Here is a 12,429-nt window from a genome sequence, read left to right as displayed (position 1 = left end):
TTGAACTAACCAATTAGTAGCTAGAAGCCCTTGGCCAGTTCTTCCTTAATAACTTGGTTATGGGTTTTTGTAGTGAAGGAGAAGGAAGGAAAATGTTTTCTCTTTCCTCCCATTATGTTAGTTTTATTTCATATTTTATACATTTAATTTTTATTATAAATTTTAATAATATAAAATATATCAAACATCACCTACCATCTATTATAACATATCCAAGAGGGATTATTTACCATTTTAGACCTTTAATAATTGTAATTTCATTCCTCAATTCATTTCCTAATTGAAAATCTATATGATTAGACTTTTACAATTTAATCCTTAGACCCTAATTAAACACAATTTCGACTAAATTACTTATCTAAAATTCAATTCACTTAAGTAATAACTCCGTAAATATTTACGTGTTCGGTTTATAGAAATGAGATTTTGAAACCGTATTTTTTGACACCACTAGAAATTAGGTCATTACAGAAACTCTTATACAAATATTTATTAGGTATTTTAGGCCCTTATTTGCTCAAATTTGCATTGTTTCTAAGTAGTTTTTAATTAGTTTAAATTATTTTAGTTGATTTTATAACAAGCTATTGTAAAATAAGTGTTTCACATTTTTAGTATTTTAAAGATATTTTTAGTGATATTTAAATGTTATTTTTATTTAATGAACTTTTTCAATGTGTTTTATAGGCAAAGAAATAATTTCAAGGAAGATTAGATTTAGATGCATTGGAATGAAAAAAAAGTTGGAAAACTGGAAGAAAAGCAAACCGTCTCTTAGCGTCGCGACTTGACCTCGATTTTTGCATTACATTTTTACCCCTTTTTAAATAAGTCATTTTGGTCTTTTAATTTTAAGATGGGCCTGTTTCACGGAAAATGACTTCTAAAAAATATTTTTTTATATTTTTTATTTTTATGGAAAATAACTTAGTTAACGAAAAATGATTTTTAGATAAACGAAAAATAAGTTAATTTTCCTGTAAATGACTTACCTTTTGAAAAATGTAAGTTATTTTCTTGAAAAGAGCTTTTTATAGGTAATTTTATTTTTATACGAAAATTAACTTAAATCAAGCTTAATATTATTATATTAATGATAAGTTTTTAATTTTAATTTTAAAATTATTTAAAGTTAGTAAAATATTAATATAAATTTTTTTAATATTATTAAACATACATATTTAATTATTTATATTATTTAATTATCATATTATTTATATTATTATATTATTTATATAATAATTTATTTACATGTTTAATAATTTATTATTTTAATAAATTATTTAGTATTTTAATTTTATTTTAATAATAAATTTTAAAAATAATGATTTTAAATGATATTCTTCATATATTATTGAAAAATATTTAATTTTAATATTTTAATAATAAATATTTATTACAATTATAAATATATTAATAATAAATGTTTTATATTATAAAGGTTAAAATATGCCATAAGTCCATGGACTCTTCACTAATTTAGAATTTAGTCCCTCTACTTTTTAGATTTAAAAATCAAGTCCAATTGTTAACATTGTTAATTTTTTCAATTTTGTTGATGTCACATTTTTAAATAGAAAGTTGTAATGACCCAAAATTCACGGGCATCAGAAAAGTGTAGTATCGGGCCTCCGTCTTAGAAAATTTAGCCTGTAGATAATTACTAGAAATATTTATGAGTCTAGTAGTGAACTTAATTAGGTTTTAATTAAGTGAATTTAGCTTAATTAAGGGTAATTAGGAAAAATAATTAAATTGAATAAAGGGTAAAAGTTTAATTATAGATTAAAATAAAATAATAGGGACTAAATAGAAAATTAAGCCTATTCCATTAAATGAGGCGGCAAATGTGTATAAAAATCTTAGATTTTTATGTTAATTAATTATAAAATATATTATTATTTATTCAATTTGTAATTTATATTAATTATATTATTATATTATGGAATAAATTAAAATTAAGACATGTGTATGGTGATAAGATGGTACAAGTGTAATAATATATATACACTTGTATTATAATTATTATTTACTTAAAATTTAAGTAAAATATATTTATTAATTAAATAATTATATTATAAGATTTTTATGTGATAAATAAATTAAATAAAGATAAATGTATGGTGATAATTTAATATAAGTGTACGGTAATAGTAATTACATGTGGAATAATAATAAACATATGTATTTAATAATAAAATATGTATTGCTTATTAATTAAGGAAGTATATATATTATTATATTATTATAATTAAAACAAAACAAATTAAAAAAGAAAAAGAAAAAGGAATTGAAAAAGAGAAACAGAGAATAGAAACGAAAACAGAGCAGGGGAAAGAAAGAAAAAGAAAAAGAGAAAGAAAGAAAGGAAAAACTAGGGTTTAAGGTTTTAAAGCTTTAAAAGATAAGTCAATTAAGTCATTTTCTTTTAATTTTGATGTTTTAGAAGTCTTAGAACAAAGTTTTGTCGAATTTAAGCTAAAATTTTGTAAGTTCTTAAATTTTTGAACATGATTCATGTTGAACAAATTGTTAAATTAGTGGTTTGGTTGATAGAATTTCTAGTTAGAATTGATAAAAGGATTAAATTGTAAACTAGGATATAAGTTTTACATAGTTGGGATTAAGTTGTAAGAAGTTTTAAATTAGGGTTTTATTATGAATATTGAATAGTTGAGTTAAATATGGCAAGGAATTAAGTAGAAAAGAAGTATGAATTAAGTTAGAAAAGCAAGTAAACTTAGTTAGAATTAAATTGGGAATAAGTAGGGATTGAATAAAATTTAATTATTTATTATAATTTAATGTTGTAATTAATAGTGAAAATAATTATTATTTTCGTAGCTAACAAAGAACTCGAGGCATCGACATCGAAAAGAAAGGAGAAAGCTATCGAGGACTAAAACGGGAGATTTACAGTTTGTATTACTATAATTCAAATTACTTTTTATTAAATGTTTTATATAAATTTTATATTTAATAAAAGAGTATAAGGTAAGTATTAATATTTGAGTTGAATAGGAATTGGATTGGATGGTGAATGTATATGTATAATTGAATTGTATATTGATTTGAATGTGAAATTGAATATTGACTTGAAAAAAAAAAGAAAAATGGAAAGGTGAGTTTTGAATTGAATTGTGATTGAAAGTGAAAAAAAATGGAATTGAATTGAAATGTGAATTTGGAGACCCTATTAACTAGTCGGGCTGAGTCGAATATAGTTGGCATGCCATAGGATTGAAAGAGTTCAGGGATATTTCGACCTCGAGTCGATGAGACACTGGGTGTCACTATATTTCTTCAGATAGATTCGATGAGGTACTGGGTACCAACTTTCTCCGGCTTTGCCGATGAGACACTGGGTGTCAACTATTGCTTCGAACTATCCGATGAGGCACTGGGTGCCATACTGGAGTGTTTGACTGGATCCGTGTATCCGTCAAAGCCCGAGTTTTGTTAATAGGGGTAAATAATGAAACGATAAACCGAATGAGTTGATCAATTGAGCTACTGAAATGAGATGAAAAAGTTGAATTATGAATTGAAATGTGAAATGAGATTGAGGAATGAACGTAAGGTTCATAATGTGTTTAAGTTCAAATTGTGGATTTATGATATTAATTGATGAATTGTTATTGTTGAAATATGAAATTTGAGTTTAAATTTATATGTATGATTTGTGCATTACATATTTATTATTGTTATAATTTGAATTATGGTAATACCATTGAGCATGAAATACTCAGCGTACGGTTGTTTCTGTGTGCAGGTCGATAGAAGTCAAAGGTCTCGGTTCAGCATCCAAATTAATCTCGACTTCAGCATAACTTCGGTGATGTATTTTTTTCCTTTGATAAAAGTGGCATGTACTTCGGTCTTATTAAAAAGTCTTGTAAGTTTTGGTTGTAAAGAATGACTTATAATGTTTGGATGGTTAAATGAAATGGTAAGAAAAGTTATATAACATTTTGGTATTTTTGATATTAAGCTAATGTTTTAGACATAATTTAGGTATATTTAAATGTGAATTGGGTTGGTTGTGATTTTTGTTTGGATTGGTTTCGATTTGAACTTGCAGGTAAGGTTAGATATTTATAAAGAGGTTATATTGAGTTTTTTTTTAAATGAAGTCAATTAGTAATACAAATATTTATAAGAATTTATTATTATATTATAATATGTTTGTTATTTATTTAAGAATTATTTGTAAATTGTCTGATATGTCCGGTAATGCCTCGTAACCCTGTTCCGGTGACAGTTTAGGGTTAGGGGGTGTTATAGAAAGTACTCACTTGGTAGTCATGTAACTAAATGACGTTGTAATGAATTTGAATTTAACAAAATATTTTTAATGGTGCTAACAACTGAACCTAAATTTTAATATCTAAAAAGTAGGACTAAGTTCTCAAAAATAAAAGTACAATGACTAAATTTCAAATTTACGAAGAGGGCAAGGACTTCTGACATATTTTAACCTAGTATAAAATATGAATATTTCTAATTATATGAAAATGAGAATTTGCTTAAATAAAGTTCAACGTCATTTATCCCTTATAACTCTATTGTGTCAATATGTACTCTCATATATGTAATACACATGTAATTTAAATTAAATTTTAATTAAGCATTATCTATTATTAAATTTATGTATAAAAAAGTAATCCTTAACTACTCTATCTTTACGAATCGAGGTTGAATTGGCAGAATAGTTTCTTATTATTCTATTTTGTGCATTTGAATTACTTCCACATATTCTTAGTTTATTTTTCAAAAGAAAATATTAATTATGAAAATCATTAACAAAGTATTAAAATAAATAATTTTTATTTAATTATTACATGTAATATATCACAATTAATTGATTAATTAATTTTTAAAAATATTACAGAACATATTTTGAAATGAAACAGATACATCATGAGATAGAATTACACCTTTGTAAGAAATGAAAAGGGTTTGATCTCACTGATTGGTTGTTGGTGTTGTAGGAGAGTGATGCTCCTCCATCTTCCCTCTGTAGAAAGAAAACGACTGCTCTGTTTTAATTGACTTGGTCAGAAAGAAATTAAATTACCAATTTGTTTTCATGGGTATTAGTAACAGATTAACGTGAAAGCAGGTTCACCGAAGTTGCAGTTCGGTTGACTTCTAAGTAAGTTTCCAAAGACAAGTCGCCATCCATATCATTTTCTGCGAAACAAGTGTATGAAAAATCAAGGGCCATGTCAAAAACTACAATAATTGTAGTCTGGTAGCCACAAAAAAAAAAACACATAGTTGCGCTGGCATAAGCTCTCTCTATGCCCACCAGCAATAATCTATAATTTTCTTTGGTCTTCAACACATCATACCAATTTATTTTTGTAAGAGTTTGCATGGAACATTACTCAGACTGATAACTTAACGTTGGGATGAAAGTGAAGAATTTAGCAATGATGAGTGTAAAGAGAGAAGGGCTGGCTTGCATATAAAAAGTCATAAGGTTAGGTTGGAACAACAGGTGAATTAGGTACAAAAAGAAAAAAGGCACCGTAAACGTGCCTAAATGACTTCGTTTACCATACTGTTTTTGGTCGAATCCACTTTGGATGGGACAGCCACAACTTTCATCAACTATAATAATGAAAAGTATCTTGAGAACAAGAAAATTGCACGATATGATAATTGAATATGTCTAGGAACCAATTATTTATGCGATCTCTAAATTTTATTATATGTGTATATATATAAATCACAAGTTTAAAATATAAAAAAAACTTAGATCAAATTGTATATTATAGTGTTATCATCAATCTTGAGTCAATGTCAACTTAACTTGTGACACCAACTCAATCAAATACATTATTAATATATGCAACTGATGAAGGTAATAAAATGTATATAATAAAATTAAAATGTATAAAATTATTAAAATAAAACTTTAGTTGAGTGGTAAATTAAATATTTTATTAATGCAATTGCTGTGAGTTTAAATCTCACCACATGCATATTTTTAGTGATTTTTTTAAAGTGAAAAAACTAAAATACTCTCGAATAATTTTATTTATTTTAATTACAAAAGGAAATTGTTGGGATATTATTATGGGATATTATTTTTAAGCAATTTAATTCCTAATGAGATATTATAGGAAATTATTATGGGATACTATCTTTTAGCATTTTGATTCCTATGTAACTACTATTGTATAAATATATATATACACCCTTGAGGTCTATCAATAAAATCCAAGAGATTACCTTATTCTTGTCATAGTATTTGAGTAAGGTTTTTGAAAAAAGAATTCTTTCATCAATCTAAATGGTTGGTGACGAGTCTTCTCCTCCACCACCACCAGGGGGCGACACTTCCTGATTTTACCGCTGAGCAATGATAGTGTCTTTTGGCGGTGTCCGGTAATAAACAATCAACTTCCACTCGATTGAATGGTAAGTCCAAAAATAATTGGATTATTTATATGAGGTATTCAAACATGTTACGAGTGATCTTATGTGTTTGACGAAAGTGAGAGATGTTGTAGCATGTTCGTAGGACTCCTTGATGGCCAAACTGTGGTGGCTACCCAAAAAAGAATGGTTAAATTGATGGAAAAAAATTCACTTAAAACATGTTCTTTACATTCCTAAATTGAACTGCAATTTAATTTTAATTCCCTTGTTGAATGATGATATGAATTGTTTTGTCTAGATTTGTACTAAAATATGTGCTATTCAAGACCTTAATTCGAGGCAGTTGATTGGAGCGGGTGAGAGACGGGATGAACTTTAGTACTTCCGACAGGTTTTGATGGTTAAAGCAGTTTTGATTGAAGCTTCATCCTCTTTGAAACTTTGACATAGAAGATTAGGTCACAGTTTTGAGAAAGTAGTAAAGTTACTTCCTTGTGTTAGTAACTCTAGAGATCATCTGAATAAAGCATGTGAAATTTTTCATCATGCTAAGCATACTAGAAATAGTTTTCCAATTATCCACTCGTATTTTTGAGTTAGTTCATTGTGATTTATAGGAGTTTTATGACACTCCTTCATCTTGTGGATCTCATTATTTTTTTACATTGTTTGATGATTTTTCTCGAGTTGTTTAGGTATATCTATTGGCTAATAAAAAGGAGGTTTTCAAAGTTTTCATGTCATTCATTGCTATGGTTGATAGTCACTTTTCTCAACAAATAAAGTGTGTTAGAAGTGATAATGGGACGAAATTTAATTGTTTCCAAGATTATTTTCTTGCAAATTACATTATTTTTCAAACGTCTTGTGTTGGTACTCCAAAACAAAATGGGAGAGTGAAAAGGAAACATAAACATATTTTAAATGTAGCTCATGCATTGAGTTACCAGGGAAAATTTGCCTATATTTTTTGGGGGGCAGTGTGTGTTGGCTACTTCTCATCTCATTAGTCGAGCTCCTTCTCCTCTTCTTTACAATAAAAAACCCTATGAAATGTTGTTTGGTGGCCCTCCTTTGTTTGATGATCTTCGTGAGTTTGGATGTTTATGTTTTGCTAATAATCAACATTCTAAGGGTGATAAGTTTGGTAGTCGAAGTCGAAAGTGTGTTTTTGTTGGGTATCATTTTGGCAAAAAAGGTTGGTATTTATATAATTTGGATTCTAAGAAGTTCTTTGTGTAGCAGCCCGATTTTGGGTCTAGTCGGAACAGTGGTTTTGGGACCACAAATCTGACGAGAAAAAATGTAATGACTTGAATTTTTAGAGGTGTCAGAACGGTGATTCGAGATCACTAAATTCAAAAAATTGATAGAAAATATTATTAATTTAGTGATTATAAGTTAAATGTGAAGTTAGGAAAATTTTTGAAATAGTGAATAGTGCACTAGAAATAAATATTAAAATAATTAGAATAAAAAATAAGGTATTGAGACCTCGGAGATTTTAAACCGAGCCATAAATATTTTTATAAATATTTATGGAGTGTTAAAAAGTTAGTATTAAAGTTTCGTTAAGAAATTTTAAAGTTCCGATAATTAATTGAACAAAAAGGACTAAATTGTAACAAATGCAAAATTTTGGGAAATGTTTAAATAGCTTAAATGATAAAAGGAGGAGGGCTTAAAAGGCAAATAGACCCAAATTATATTTGGGCTGGACGGAAAGGGCATGAAATCAGCAACAAAGTCGGGAGAATTAAGGGCAAAATTGGAATATTGCAAAAATTTACTTAATAAAGTTAGGACCAAAGTGGAATTATCTAGATTTCTCTTTATTTTTCTCCATTCTCATCAGCAAAAACACCATAGAAGGGTTTCCTTAAGCTGGTTCTTCCTATTTTTACTGCAGGTAAGTTCAATTCTTGATTATTTCTTGAAAATTTCGTGTTTTTGTAACTTTTACAACTAGGCCCACTTATTGTATTCATTAGTTTTTGATTCTATGAAAGAAGTTGAAAGTTGCTATGAATACATGCTGGAAGTATATGATGATTTAGCATGGAATTAGAGCTTTAAATTGTTCATATGCTGATTTTATTGAAAGAATTGATTAGAAAGTGAATGTTTGGGACCTAATAGAAAAAGAGTTTGAAGATAGAGTTATATGTGGAAATTCTGAATTTCAATAGTTGTGAAACAACTTATAATGTCTAGTTAAAGTATTAATTTAGAAAATTAGATTAATTGAGGGGTTAATTGAGAAAGGACCGAATTGCATAAACTGTGAAATTTGGGGCAAAATGGAAATCAACATTTGCACGAAAGCAGTTTTGGACAGCAGCAGTAGTGTAAGTTTGAAAAATCACCAAAAATTGTGGGAATTTAATTAGAGGGTGAATAAAATATGAAATTAAAGCTTATTGAGTCTAGTTTCTCATAGAAGAAACGTATAAGAAATGGAATTATAAATCATGAGATATATTAAATTTTATGAGACAATGTCAGAATGATTTCGGGTTCCCCTGTTCTGACTTTGGAAAATTGTTAAAAATTGTACAGAAATAATTATGAATTATAATTTATATTCTTAGAATCCTTAATGAGTCTATTTTCAAATAAAATAAACAGAAACATCATCTGAATTTTGTACAATGAGATAATTAATTTTTAGTGAAGAGAGGTCAGAACTGTCCAGCAATGAAACAGGGGAAACTTTAAAGAATAAACTGTACTATTTGGCTAAACTAAAAATTCTGAAATTTTTATGGTAAGAAGATATGTGAATCTAGTTTCAGGGAAAATTTATGGATCTTAGTTTGGAGCTTTGTATCTCCAGATAAAAATAATTTAGTGACATTGACTCAGAAGGACAGCTTGAATTTTACATACAAGAAAATTGTGAAAGTATGAATAATGTTGTTTAAATGTGTTATACACAATAAGGATGAGGAATGGAGAGGAGGTGGAGGAAAATTGGGAAATATATGAATGATTTGTGAATAATTGGTCATATGCTTGATTATAATTGATAAACGATGAAATAGAAATGATGCTTATATTTGTGCATTATTGGCCATGGTTTAAGCTCATGTGTGAAAATAAAGTTTAATAGTATGTGTGAATGGTATTTTCGGTATATGATTTGGCATGAAATAATGTCATGAATGGTTTATGAATTAAAACATGTTGGTAAGCCCGATACATGAATAAATGTTGTGCTTATCCATACTTATAATGCTTATGCTATATGTATATTTGGCTAACATATTTGGTATACATGCTTAGGCTTTGGCCAAGTAGTGGCTAGACCATGCCACGTTAAATTTATAAGTTATGCATTGATATGGTTTATTATGTGGTTAGCCTCAAAAGAGTTATGTTTAAATACACTAGCTTGCGACTATGGTTGAATGATATGTTTATATCTTGTGTGATATGCATAGAAAACGAGTGTGGGAAGATAATGAAAAGTAAGTTCATATGGCTGAACTTTTATGATTAATTGTTAATGTGGGAATGATATAATGTATCAATTCGTATATTGTTGTTGAATTATGATTATGGTAAAAATAAGAATAAAATGAGATTGTTTGTTCAAATTAAGGGATACGCAGGATTGAGTACATACGTTCGGTAACCAGTGATGATGAATTGACGAATAAGTCCATGGTGGATCCATGGCAAAGTGTGAAACGTAGGTATGGTATTTCAGTGAAGAAAACCATACTGAGTTGTGAAAAGTAGGTATGGTATTTCGGTAAAGAAAACCATACTAAGTTGTGAAAAGTAGGTATGGTATTTCGGTAAAGAAAACCATACTGAGTTGTGAAAAGTGGGTATGGTATTCTGGTAAAGAAAACCATACTGAGTTGTGAAAAGTAGGTATGGTGTTTCGGTGAAGAAAACCATACTGAGTTGTGAAAAGTAGGTATGGTATTTCCGTGAAGAAAAACCATACTGAGTTATAGCAATGTGAAATATTCAAACAAATCGTTGCACCAAGCAAACGATGTACTCAAATCCGTAAGACGATCCTTAATTTGACAAGTATTTGTAGTACAATTGAAGCTAAATGTTGGAATATAAGTTGACATCTGATATTGAGCTAGATTGGATAAATTCATTATTTGATTATGGTTGGCAGGAAATGTTACATTATATATATTATGAAGAATTATAAAAGCATGTTAATAATTTTGAAAGTTTTAATTTAGATGAAATTTTATAACTCGGTTATATACGTCTACAAGTGTATGTGTTTTGGTAATGCCTCGTACCCTATTCCGGTGTTGGATACGGGTAAGGGGTGTTACACTTTGTATCCCACGATGTGAAATTTTTTAAGGATATTTTTCTCTATTTGGATTGAAATACTGCAACCATTGAGTCTGATAATGTTGTTCTGCCATATGGAAGTGTAGACGCAATTTTTGATTCATATTTTGGTGAATTAGAGGTATTACAACTTGCGACAATTCCTCTTCTTACTACTTTGCAACTTGTGGGTTCGCCACCTGCGAGTTCTCTAACACTTATGGTATCTTCTTTTTCCTCCAATGACACGATGGTACAAGGGCTTTGGGTAATGATGCACTTGAATTGGGAGGAGGGCATAAGGATAAAATTTCCCTGTGTAAAGAGTTTCGAGATTTTTCCACTCATACCGTCATAAAGAAAAGTCCATCTCCCACTTCACCTGCTACAGAGCCTTCTTTAGATACTCTATTTCCTATAGTGCATTATGTTAATTATGACAAATTTACTATGAATCACTGAAATTTTCTTGCAACTATTACTGCAGGGTTTGGGCCACAGTCTTTTAAAGAGACTATGAAGGATGCAAGATGGCGTGATGCTATGCAAAATGAGATTTGTGCTCAAGAGGATAATGACACTTGGTCTACGGAAACATTTCCTCTTGGAAAAAAAACACTGGAAGTAAGTGGGTGTACAAGATTAAATATAACTTCGATAGAAGTATTGAAAGACTTAAAGCTCGTTTTGTTATTTTTGGCAATCATCAGGTAGAAGGTATTGACTATAAACTTTCACATTTGTGGCGAAAATGGTGACTGTTTAGGCTTTCTTAGCTATTTTAACTTCTAAAAAATAGGAGTTACATCAGATGGATGTCCATAATTCCTTTATGCATGGTGATCTTAATGAAGAGGTTTACATGAAGCTTCTTCTAGGTTTTGCCCCTGATAAGCCTAGAATGGTTTGTCGTTTGCGCAAGTCTTTGTATGGGTTGGAATAGGCTCTTTGGTGTTGGTTTGTGAAGCTTGTTATTGCACTGAAGGGTATGGATTTCTTCAGTCATATTCTGATTATTCTCTCTTTACATACACTAAGGGATCTGTATGCATTAATGTGCTGATTATGTTGATGATTTGCTTATTTATGGAAACGATTTCGCTGCTTTGAAAACTTTTAAGTGGTATCTCAATTATTGCTTTTATATGAAGGATCTTAGTGTTTTGAAATATTTTTTGATAAGGGTAGCTCATAGCTATTTGGGGTTATTTATTTGTAAAAGGAAATATGCACTTGATATTATTTCGGATACGGATCTTTTGGGAGAAAAGCCCGTAGAATCGACAAAAGAGCAAAATCATAAATTAGCTCATGCTACAGGGACAGTTTTGTCTAATCCTGAGCTGTATAGACAGTTAATAGGTTGTTTGATTTATTTGGCAGTGACTAAACCTGATTTGGCATACTCGGTTCATGTCTTATCCCAATTTCTACATGAGCCGAGGCAAGAGCATTGGGACGCGGCTCTTCGTGTTGTCTGGTACTTGAAATAATTTTTTGGCCAAGGGATTCTTTTGAGATTTGATAGTGATTTAATTTGGATTAGGCTGCTTGTCCGTTAACTTAGCGTTAGCTTACTAGTTGGCTTGTCTTTTCAAGACAATATCGTATTTCTTGAAAAACTAAGAAACAACATACTATTTCTCGTTCTTCTGTTAAGGCTAAATATAGGTCTATGACTTCCGTCGCTTGTGAGCTCAAGTAGCTGAAGGCCTTATTATTAAG

This window comes from Gossypium hirsutum, chromosome D11 (assembly GCF_007990345.1).
Source record: "Gossypium hirsutum isolate 1008001.06 chromosome D11, Gossypium_hirsutum_v2.1, whole genome shotgun sequence".
NCBI classification, from domain to species: domain Eukaryota; kingdom Viridiplantae; phylum Streptophyta; class Magnoliopsida; order Malvales; family Malvaceae; genus Gossypium; species Gossypium hirsutum.
The sequence above is the reverse complement of the archived record's forward strand: the minus strand, read 5'-3'. Positions refer to the sequence as shown.